Below are 12,741 nucleotides of genomic sequence, written 5' to 3'. Positions count from 1 at the left end.
GGGTCTTGTCCATCACATCATTCTCCTAATGATGTGATCCCGTTATCAACGACATCCAATGTCCATGGTCAGGAAACCGTAACCATCTATTGATCAACGAGCTAGTCAACTAGAGGCTTACTAGGGACATATTGTGGTCTACGTATTCACACATGTATTACGGTCTCCGGTTAATACAATTATAGCATGAACAATAGACAATTATCATGAACAAGGAAATATAATAATAAACATTTTATTATTGCCTCTAGGGCATATTTCCAACAGTCTCCCACTTGCACTAGAGTCAATAATCTAGTTCACATCACTATGTGATTGTAATGAATCCAACACCCATGGGGTTTGATCATATCTCGCTTGTGAGAGAGGTTATTAGTCAACGGGTCTGAACCTTTCAGATCCGTGTGTGCTTTAGAAATCTCTATGTCATCTTGTAGATGCAGCTACCATGCGCTACTTGGAGCTATTCCAAATAACTGCTCTACTATACGAATCCGGTTTACTACTCAGAGTCATCCGGATTAGTGTCAAATTTTGCATCGACGTAACCCTTTACGACGAACTCTTTTACCACCTCCATAATCGAGAAAATTCCTTAGTCCACTAGTTACTAAGGATAAGTTTGACCGCTGTCATGTGATCCATTCCTGGATCACTCTTGTACCCCTTGATTGACTCATGGCAAGGCACACTTCAGGTGCGGTACACAACATAGCATACTGTAGAGCCTACGTCTAAAGCATAGGGGACGACCTTCGTCCTTTCTCTCTCTTCTGCCGTGGTCAGATCTTGAGTCTTACTCAATGCTCACACCTTATAACACAGCCAAGAACTCCTTCTTTGCTGATCTATTTGAACTCCTTCAAAATCTTGTCACGGTATATATTCATTTGAAAGTACTATTAAGGGTTTTTGTTCTATCATTATAGATCTTGATGCTCAATGTTCAAGCAGCTTAATCCAGGTTTTCCATTGAAAAACACTTTTCAAATAACCCTATATGCTTTCCAGAAATTCTACACCATTTCTGATCAAGAATACGTCAACAACATATACTCATCAGAAATTCTATAGTGCTCCCACTCACTTCTTTGGAAATACAAGTTTCTCATAAACTTTGTATAAACCCAAAATATTTGATCATTTCATCAAAGCGTATATTCCAACTGCGAGATGCTTACTCCGGTCCTTAGAAGGATTGCTGGAGCTTTGCATACTTGTTAGCATCTTTTAGGATTGACAAAAACCTTCTGGTTGTATCACATACAATCTTCCCTCAAGAAAATCATCGAGGAAACAATGTTTTGACATCCTATCTGCAAGATTTCATAAATAATGCAGTAACTGCTAATACAATTCCAACAGACTCTTAGCATCACTACGAGTGAGAAAGTCTCACCGTAGTCAACTCCTTGAACTTGTCGGAAAACATCTTAACGACAAGTCGAGCTTTCTTAATGGTGATACTTACCATCATTGCCCATCTTCCTTTTAAAATCCATCTGTACCCAATAGCCTTACGACCATCAAGTAGTTCTTCCAAAGTCTATACTTTGTTTTCACACATGGATCCTCTCGGATTTTATGGCCTCGAGCCATTTGTCAGAATCCGGGCCCACCATCGCTTCTCCATAGCTCGTAGGTTCATTGTTGTCTAGCAACATGACCTCCAAGACAGGATTACGTACCACTCTGAAATAGTACGCATCCTTGTCGACCTACGAGGTTTGGTAGTGACTCGATCTGAAGTTTCATGATCAATATCATCAGCTTCCACTTCAATTGGTGTAGGCGCTACAGGAACAACTTCATGTGCCCTGCTACACACTGGTTGAAGTGACGGTTCAATAACCTCATCAAGTCTCCGCCATCCTCCCACCCAATTCTTTCGAGAGAAACTTTTCCTCGAGAAAAGACCCGTTTCTAGAAACAATCACTTTTGCTTCCGGATCCGAAATAGGAGGTATACCCAACTGTTTTGGGTGTCCTATGAAGATGCATTTATCCTCTTTGGGTTCGAGCTTATCAGGCTAAACTCTTTTCAAATAAGCGTCGCAGCCCCAAACTTTTAAAAAATGACAGCTTAGGTTTCTCTAAACCATAGTTCATACGGTGTCATCTCAACGGAATTACGTGGTGCCCTATTTAAAGTGAATGCGGTTGTCTCAAATGCCTAACCCATAAACGATAGTGGTAATTTGATAAGCGACATCATGGTTTGCACCACATCCAACAGGGTGCAGCTATGATGTTCGGACACACCATCACACTATGGTGTTACAGGCGGCATTAGTTGTGAAACAATTTCCACAATGTATTAATTGTGTACCAAACACGTAACTCGGATATTCATCTCTATGATCATATCATAGACATTTTATCTTCTTGTCACGATGATCTTCAACTTCACTCTGAAATTACTTGAACCTTTCAATAATTCAGACTGGTGTTTCATCAAGTAAATATACTTAGAATCTACTCAAATCATCTGTGAAGTAAGAGCATAACGATATTCACTGCGTGCCTCAGCACTCATTGGATTGCACACATCAAATGTATTAGTTCCGACAAGTTGCTCTCTTATTTCATCTCACTGAAAACGAGGCCTTTCAGTCATCTTACCCATGTGGTATGATTTGCATGTCTCAAGTGATTCAAAATCAAGTGAGTCCAAACGATCCATCTGCATGGAGTTTCTTCATGCGTATAAACCAATAGACATGGTTCGCATGTCTCAAACTTTTCAAAAAATGAGTGAGTCCAAAGATCCATCAACATGGAGCTTCTTCATGCGTTTTATACCAATATGACTCAAATGGCAGTGCCACAAGTATGTGGTACTATCATTACTATCTTATATCTTTTGGCATGAACATGTGTATCACTACGATCGAGATTCAATGAACCATTCATTTTAGGTGCAAGACCATTGAAGGTATTATTCAAATAAACAGAGTAACCATATTCTCCTTAAATGAATAACCGTATTGTGATAAACATAATCCAATCATGTCTATACTCAACGCAAACACCAAATAACAATTATTTAGGTTTAACACCAATCTCGATGGTAGAGGGAGCATGCGATGCTTGATCACATCAACCTTGGAAACACTTCAAACACATATCGTCATCTCACCTTCAGCTAGTCTCCGTTTATTCCGTAGCCTTTTATTTCGAGTTACTACCACTTAGCAACCGAACCGGTATTTAATACCCTGGTGCTACTAGGAGTACTAGTAAAGTACACATTATAATGTATATCCAATATACTTCTATCGGCCTTGCCAGCCTTCTCATCTACCAAGTATCTAGGGTAGTTCTGCTTCAGTGACCGTTCCCCTCATTTCAGAAGCACTTAGTCTCGGGTTTGGGTTCAACCTTGGGTTTCTTCACTAGAGCAGCAACTGATTTGCCGTTTCATGAAGTATCCCTTTCTTGCCCTTGCCCTTCTTGAAACTAGTGGTTTTACTAACCATCAACAATTGATGCTCCTATTTGATTTCTACTTTTGCGGTGTCGCGAATAGCTCAAGGATCATCATATCTATCCCTGATATGTTATAGTTCATCACGAAGCTCTAGTAGCTTGGTGGCAGTGACTTTGGAGAACCATCACTATCTCATCTGGAAGATTAACTCCCACTCGATTCAAGAGATTGTAGTACTCATATAATCTGATCACATGCTCAACGATTGAGCTTTTCTCCTTAGTTTGCAGGCTTAAGAAACTTGTCAGAGGTCTCATACCTATTGACGTGGGCATTAGCCTGAAATCCCAATTTCAGTCCATGGAACATCTCATACGTTCTGCGATGTTTCAAAAACGTCTTTGGTGCCTCAATTCTAAACCATTTAGCATTACGCACTGAACTATCATGTAGTCATCAAAATGTGTATGTCAGATGTTCGCAACATCCACAACCGATGCTCGAGGTTCAGCACACTGAGCGGTGCATTAAGGACATAATCCTTCTGCGCAGCAATGAGGACAATCCTCAGTTTACAGACCCAGTCCGTATAATTGCTACTGTCAACTCTCAACTAAATTTCTCTAGGAACAAATCTAAAATAGTAGAACCAAAGCGTGAGCTACGACATAATTTGCAGAGACCTTTTGACTATGTTCATGATAATTAAGTTCATCTAATCAAATTATTTAATGAACTCCCACTCAGATAGACATCCCTCTAGTCATCTAAGTGATACATGATCCGAGTCAACTAGGCCGTGTCCGATCATCACGTGAGACGGACTAGTCATCATCGGTGAACATCTTCATGTTGATCGTATCCACTATACGACTCATGTTCGACCTTTCGGTCCCTTGTGTTCCGAGGCCATGTCTGTACATGCTAGGCTCGTCAAGTCAACCTAAGTGTTTTGCATGTGTAAATCTGGCTTACACCCGTTGTATGCGAACGTTAGAATCTATCACACCCGATCATCACGTGGTGCTTCGAAACAACGAACTTTCGCAACGGTGCCCAGTTAGGGGGAACACTTTCTTGAAATTTTATGAGGGATCATCTTATTTATGCTACCGTCGTTCTAAGCAAATAAGATGTAAAAACATGATAAACATCACATGCAATCAAATAATGACATGATATGGCCAATACCATTTTGCTCCTTTTGATCTCCATCTTCGGGGCGCCATGATCATCATCGTCATCGCCATGACACCATGATCTCCATCATCGTGTCTTCATGAAGTTGTCTCGCCAACTATTACTTCTACTACTATGGCTAACGGTTAGCAATAAAGTAAAGTAATTACATGGCGTTTTCATTGACACGCAGGTCATATAACAAATTAAGACAACTCCTATGGCTCCTGCCGGTTGTCATACTCATCGACATGCAAGTCGTGATTCCTATTACAAGAACATGATCAATCTCATACATCACATATATCATTCATCGCATCCTTTTGGCCATATCACATCACACGGCATATGCGGCAAGAACAAGTTAGACGTCCTCTAATTGTTGTTGCAAGTTTTTTTGTGGCTGCTATAGGTTTCTAGCAAGAACGTTTCTTACCTATGCCAAAACCACAACGTGATATGCCAATTTCTATTTACCCTTCAGAAGGACCCTTTTCATCGAATCCGATCCGACTAAAGTGGGAGACAGACACCCGCTAGCCACCTTATGCAACTAGTGCATGTCAGTCGGTGGAACCTGTCTCACGTAAGCGTACGTGTAAGGTCGGTCCGGGCCGCTTCATCCCACGATGCCGCCGAATCAAGATAAGACTAGTAACGGCAAGTAAATTGACAAAATCGATGCCCACAACAACTTGTGTTCTACTCGTGCATAGAAACTACGCATAGACCTAGCTCATGATGCCACTGTTGGGGATCGTTGCAGAAATTAAAAAATTTCTACGCATCACCAAGATCAATCTATGGAGAGACTAGAAACGAGAGAGAGGGGAGTTCATATTCATACCCTTGAAGATCGCGATGGGGAAGCGTTACAAGAACGCCGATGAAGGAGTCATACTCGCAGCGATCCAGATCGCGGTTGATTCCGATCTAAGCGCCGAACAACGGCGCCTCCGCGTTCAACACACGTACAGCCCGGGGACGTCTCCTCCTTCTTGATCCAGCAAGGGGATAGGAGAAGTTGAGGGAGAGCTCCGGCAGCACGATGGCGTGGTGGTGGAGCTTGCAGTTCTCCGGCAGGGCTTCGCCTAGCACTACTACGGAGGAGGAGGTGTTGGGGAGGGAGAGGGCTGCGCCAGGGGCAAGGGTACGGCTCCCATGCACCTCCCCACTATATATAGGGGTGGAGGGGGCTCGTTTCTTGCCCTCCAAGTCCATTGGGGCGTTGGCAAAGGTGGGGGAAAGAAATCCCATCATTTCCCTTCCCCACCGATTGTTATCCCCCTTTTTTAGGGATCTTGATCTTATCCCTTCGGGATATGATCTTATTCCTTCTAAGGGGGGATCTTGGTGCGCCTTGACCAGGGGTGTGGGGCCTTGCCCCCACTACCCACGTTCATGTGGGTTCCCCCATGCAGGTGGGCCCCACTCCGGAACCTTCTAGAACCTTCCCGGTACAATACCGAAAAATCCCGAACATTTTTCGGTGGCCAAAATAGGACTTCCCATATATAAATCTTTACCTCCGGACCATTCCGGAACTCCTCGTGACGTCCGGGATCTCATGCGGGACTCCGAACAACATTTGGTAACTGCACACTAATTCCCATAACAACTCTAGCGTCACCGAACCTTAAGTGTGTAGACCCTACGGGTTCGGGAATCATGCAGACATGACCGAGACAGCTCTCTGGCCAATAACCAACAGCGGGATCTGGATACCCATGTTGGCTCCCACATGTTCCACGATGATCTCATCGGATGAACCACGACGTCGGGGATTCAATCAATCCTGTATACAATTCCCTTTGTCAATCGGTACGTTACTTGCCCGAGATTCAATCGTCGGTATCCCAATACCTCGTTCAATCTCGTTACCGGCAAGTCACTTTTACTCGTTCCGTAACACATCATCCCATGATCAACTCTTTGGTCACATTGAGCTCATTATGATGATGTCCTACCGAGTGGGCCCAGAGATACCTCTCCGCCACACGGAGTGACAAATCCCAGTCTCGATTCGTTCCAACCCAACAGACATTTTCGGAGATACCCGTAGTGTGCCTTTATAGCCACCCAGTTACGTTGTGACGTTTGGCACACCCAAAGCATTCCTACGGTATCCGGGAGTTGCACAATCTCATGGTCTAAGGAAATGATACTTGACATTAGAAAAGCTTTAGCAGACGAACTACACGATCTTATGCTATGCTTAGGATTGGGTCTTGTCCATCACATCATTCTCCTAATGATGTGATCCCGTTATCAACGACATCCAATGTCCATGGTCAGGAAACCGTAACCATCTATTGATCAACGAGCTAGTCAACTAGAGGCTTACTAGGGACATATTGTGGTCTACGTATTCACACATGTATTACGGTCTCCGGTTAATACAATTATAGCATGAACAATAGACAATTATCATGAACAAGGAAATATAATAATAAACATTTTATTATTGCCTCTAGGGCATATTTCCAACAAGAATCCCCGTGTCTCAAACCTTTGTGTGTCTGAAAGTATGGTCCATAATTCTCATTGACCTTGATACATACACTTCCCCCTCTAATAGTACTCATCACCCAATCTATCCATTTATCAGGGAATCCTTTTCTTTTAGCATTTGCATCACAAAGGGCCATTTAACTTTGTCATATGCTTTTTCAAAATCCACTTTCAACAATAGAGCACTCTGTTTTTCAACATGTACACTTTTTAGTGCTTCATGCAGTACTAACACCCCCTCCATAATGTATCTCCCTTTGACAAAAACTATCTGTATTGGGGAAATAACAAATCTAGCCACAATATTAAGTCTATTCATCAAGACTTTGGTGAAAATTTTAAAACTAACATTTAACAGGCATATAGGCCTAAATTTTTGGATTTGATTAGCTTCTTTAGTTTTTGGTATCAAAGTAATAATACCATAATTCAGTCTCTTGATATCAAGCGTCCCATTATATAACTCATCAAACATAAGTTTGAGGTCATCTTTAATCAGGTCCCAGAAGTGTTGATAGAATTCAGTTGTAAAGCCATCTGGGCCTGGAGATTTGTTATGAGCCATAGAAAATACAGCTGTCTTGATTTCTTCCAAGGAGAACTCCCTGGTCAGTGTTTCTTTTTGCTCTGGGAGAATTGTGTTAGAATTTTCAATATTCAAGAAATACTAGAAGTATCAGCCTCTCCAAACAAGTTTTTGTAAAAATTTGTGATGTAGTCTAGCAGATTTTTCCCCCTTCTATCTTTCCCTCTTCTTGATCAAGAGATGTAATTTTATTTTTTCTGCGACGTCCATTTGCTTTAGCATGGAAGTATTTAGTATTATTATCTCCCCCTATTAGTTCATCCACTTTTGCCCTCTGTTTCCATTTAGCCTCTTCCTGTCCCAGCAGTCTATCCAGTTGAGCCCTAAGTTCTATTTGTTCCTTTCTGTCTTCTGCATTTAAACCATAATCTTCACATTTTTTATCAATAATATCCAATTTAATCAGAATGTCTTTCTTAAGCTCTCTATACCTTGCATTCATATTCCTATTCCACCCTTTCAGCACAGGCCTCAAAAGTCTCATTTTGCATTGCCAATTATCAATACTAGATTTCTTGGAGCTTTTTTCTCTCCATGTTTTACTAACTAAATCATCTATGCCCTCTCTCAAAAGCCAGGCATTCTCAAATCTGAACAATGGATCATTTTTGACCACATCTCCAGTATCTAGGAATAGAGGAACATGATCAGATTTCTCTCTGCCCATAGCAGAGATTTCTGTCAGGGGGTATTTCTCCTCCCATTCCACATCACATATCACCCTGTCCAACTTTTCAAAAGTGGGTTGGGGTAAGTTATTGCCCCAAGTATATTTTCTACCATGCATGTCTAGCTCTCTGACCCCAGCTTGCTCTAAAATCACATTGAAGACGAAGCTCCAATGCCCTGGAGTACCAGGTTTGTTTTTTCAGACTCCTTTCTGATTATATTAAAATCTCTCCCCCCATCAAAATAGGATTTACTCTTTTTTTGAAAATCCTAGCTAGTTCAGCAAGAAATCTTGCCTTTCCAGCTGGCTGTGCATCTCCATATATCACCACCAGGTCCCAAACGAACTTGGTTTTTGTGTCCTGAACTGTCATTTTTATAAAGTATTCCCCATCCTCCTGAGTAACAACACCTAGTGTAGTGTAATTAACACCAAGCAACAGTCCCCCCTTTTTTCCCCTAGATGGCACATGGTGCCAGTGAAAATCTCTCCGTCCGCAGATTCCATGCAGGTCACTTCTAGAGAAATGATCCCTCATGGTCTCTTGCAGGCAGATGAAGTCAATCTTCATATCCATAACCATTTCTCTCATAAATCTTTTCTTAATATCTCCACCGAACCCCCTCATATTCCAAAAAAAACCTCTCATCTTCTCTTTTTCTTTTTTCCTGATCCTTTTATATTTTTAATTTTAATGGCAGATTTCTTCCCAGAACTTCTGGAAGATCTGTCATTATTTTTGTTTTTTCCACCAGAAAACATTAATCTGAATTCATCCCATCCCTCTCTTTCCTCCTCCTCTCCACTTTCCAAGTCATTTTGCAACAATTCTTCAATATCATGTTCCCCTGTATCCACTAGGTAAGATTTGTTATCCTCCTCTTTATTTTTTCCTCTATCCCCATTTTCTTTTTTATTATTATTCACAAGCCATAAATCAACTCTGACTTTTTCAATCATTTTAATCAGATTGATATTATATTCAATCTTATCAATATCATCCCCCAGTCCAACTCCCACTGCATTAGCAACCTCATTGAGGGCTGTATTTAATGAATGTAAAATGTTTGGGATTTGTGTCTTACCATAATTGTCTTTTTCTTCTGCCCTCTTTTTAGCCTTTTCCTCAACATTGCAGTCTCCTTTTCCCTTATTTCTTTCGCTCCTTCTATACATATCCATACTCTTCTCATCCAGCTCTCCCCTTTCTGCTTTCTTAACCATGTGTTCGAAAAAATCTGGATCCTGACTAGCAGAATAGTCAACTGGCTCAAGATATTCATCCACCACTTCCTCTCTTCCTAATGCTTTCAGTTGGTTGTCTATGTCTTCCAGTGTATCCATCTTGTCCAGATTCACATCCTCATTTATCCTTTCTATTTTCTCTTCTTCTCCATCTTCAGTCACAGGTTGTGACTCCTCCTCTGCCCCCATTTTTTTATTGACTCTTTTCTGAAGCAGATCATGTTGTCTTTTGATCTCCATTTCCAAGGTTGCTTTAATTTTTCTCCTTCTCTCCTTTTTCTTTCTTTAGCACACAGTTGAGCAGCTTGTCTGGCAGTTATCTCTTCCAGGATTTCCAGCCTTGTGAGCAGTTTTTTCTCTCCCTCTGACATCTTCTCTTCCTCTTGTTGTTTGTTGTAGCTGCATTCCCCTCCATTGTTTCCCTTTGTGTTCTCATTATTCACTACCTTTTCATATTGGGTCAAGGACATCCCTCCCCAGGGCACACCAGATTTCCTGTTTTCTTCCTGGTCACCCTTCAGCTTTTTCTCACTATCCTTCTTGTTAGCAAGCTCTTCCAAATTAATATATTCAAAGACTTTTCTTTTCTTTCCCTCTACAATTTTGTACCATCCTTGTTCTGCCACTGATTCCAGGGAGAACTCAATATCATACAACAGTAGATCTTTTGTAGTGATCTCAGTCCCAGATGGAATTTTGTGTAGATCTCTGACCCCAACCTTCAGTCTAATCTCCTCTCTGCTGTGAATATGCTCAACATCCACTTCTACAACTGGTCCCAGAGCAGATCCAATTTCACAAATTCCTAGGAAATGTCTCAGAGAGTCTGGCACCCCATGCATTTGCACCCAGACAGTATGTAACTTTCCTTTAGCTTTATCATCAGGGTTCCAGAAATCCACTTCAATCATTGCTTTTGCACCAAGGAGTGTGAATTTCTCAAAGTTCTTTAACTCCACTAACTTGGCTTTATTGGGAAATCTGACTAGAAAGGTCTTGGGGCTTTGGAATTTGGCCCTCCAGGTCCACCCCCAATCAAACATCCTAGCCATCCCCTGAACCAAAGTTGTCTCATTGAGCATTCCAGAAGAGACTGTAATTATAGCCATTGGATTGGCATGTTCCACTGCAGATATCTCCTTAGTGTTTTGCACCAGCAAACATCCCAAACCTTTTGCTCCATATCCCACATATTTTGCCACTGGTTTTGGTTGTCTGAGAATTGTGCAATCTTCAGTACGATGGGATCCTCTCTGGCAAACCACACAGAACACATTGTTTCTACAGTCCTTACTGACATGTTCACTCTCCTTACATTTACCACAGATGACCTCTTTCCCATGTCCTCCCTCATTCCTATTTCCACTTCCTTTATCACTGGCCTCTTTCTCTCCATTTGGAGCTGTAGTTATTCCACCCTTTGGCACATTCGCCAGCAAGTATTGGTAATGCTGTCCCATCTGTTCAGGGGGCAGAAATCCCATTTGACCCAGACCTAGGCCCATAGAATCATTGGGGGGAAATTCTGAGTGGCAACTACAGATGTCTCTTTCTCCCCCCCCCCCTTTGATTTCCCTGCCTGTTCTCTTTCAGGTTATGTTCACGCTCTGCTGCTCTGTGTCCAGATCCAGAACCCTTAAATCTCTCCCCTCCTCTGCCCTGGGGATCAAATCTTCCCCTGTTTCCCCCAGAATTAGGCACCTCATTCTCTCTTCTGTCTTCAAATCCGCTGCCCCTCCCGTAGCTATTGTAAGTTCTTTCCCCTCCACTGCCTCTTCCTCCTCCCTCACCAAATCTGAACCCCCTCCCTTTTGTTTCCAAAATTCTGGTTCCTGTCCTCAAATCTACCAGAATTTCTACCAGGGGGAGAAGTATTCCTACCAGCTGAGAAATTACCTCGTCCTCCATAGCCTCCTCTCCCACTCCCCATCTGCCCATTTCCATTTCTTCCAGCCATCTCCCCCTCCCTGGCTTCTGGTGTTTCCGCCGCCTCCCCTCTCTCGAAAAGGTGGAGGAAGAAGGGATCAGTATACCCTAGGGGAGGGATGTGGTCAGGTTTTATACCTTTTTTGCCCCCACATCTCTCCCTGCATCTCCACATCTTGGGCTGTATTCAGCCCATCTAAATTCTCGTCCGGCCCACTGTATGGCCCAGCATGTTTTTTCTTATCAACATATGCATTTTTTGTTTCTTCCCCAGTCTGTCAGACTATCAACATAATTTCCTAAAAAATATTTTCAGGTATTTCACTTTTCCTATTGCTCTCATTTCCATTCCCCCACCCATACATGAATCCTTGTGGTGTCTCTCAAAATCGTCATCTCCTTCAATCCCTACCAACCAACCGGGAATTGATATCAAATCTTCGAATGGTGGTATCAATGGCCTCATCTTAATCAAGGCAAGCTCTATTTCCCTGTCATGATATTTCCCCCAATTTGGGGAATCCATGTCAGGATATTGTATCTGAACTTTCTGTTTCTCCATATCTCTATTCCCCCCCCCCCTTCTTCAGTGCCAATTAGCATACTCCTAACATATTTGTCCATCTCTTTCTCTATTCTGGGGTTAATTCGCTCAATACGGCGAAGTTTTTTATTGAATCTGTTGTTCTTCCCCCCACTATCATCTAGTGCATCAGGAATCATATAAACAGAGGAATTGCAGATATCATGCTTATCTTTATTGGTAGCATCTTCAGATTCAAGGTCTGACTCCCCTCCCCCATCAGCAACCAAAATCGGTTGCTCCAAGAATGGGAATTCAGGCCCTGCGCCCGAGCAGGTGAGCGGATCGGCGCGGCTGCTCTATTGGCTCTGGATTCAGACGAGGCGAACGCCTTGGAGCTATCGCCGTCTTGCCTCCCCGCGTCGCCCCCTTCCTGCTCCTGCTGCCTTCCCCGTCGATCTCCAGCGGGGCAATCTTCAATCCTGGTGCAGGGAGCCCCAACACCACCTCGTCTCCCCGCAGTGCCGCGGGATCCATTGCCGGCTTCAACTTCGCAGTGGCGAAGGAGAGGAACGGGCCCATTGGCCGCCCTCCTCGCATCCGACGACTCCGCCTGCGCCGTTGCCCACAGGAGCACCTCCAGAGGGTGATGCCCCCACTTTGTGGCACTC

The sequence above is a fragment of the Aegilops tauschii genome, chromosome 7, assembly GCF_002575655.3.
Source record: "Aegilops tauschii subsp. strangulata cultivar AL8/78 chromosome 7, Aet v6.0, whole genome shotgun sequence".
NCBI classification, from domain to species: domain Eukaryota; kingdom Viridiplantae; phylum Streptophyta; class Magnoliopsida; order Poales; family Poaceae; genus Aegilops; species Aegilops tauschii.
Note: the sequence above shows the minus strand (reverse complement) of the source record.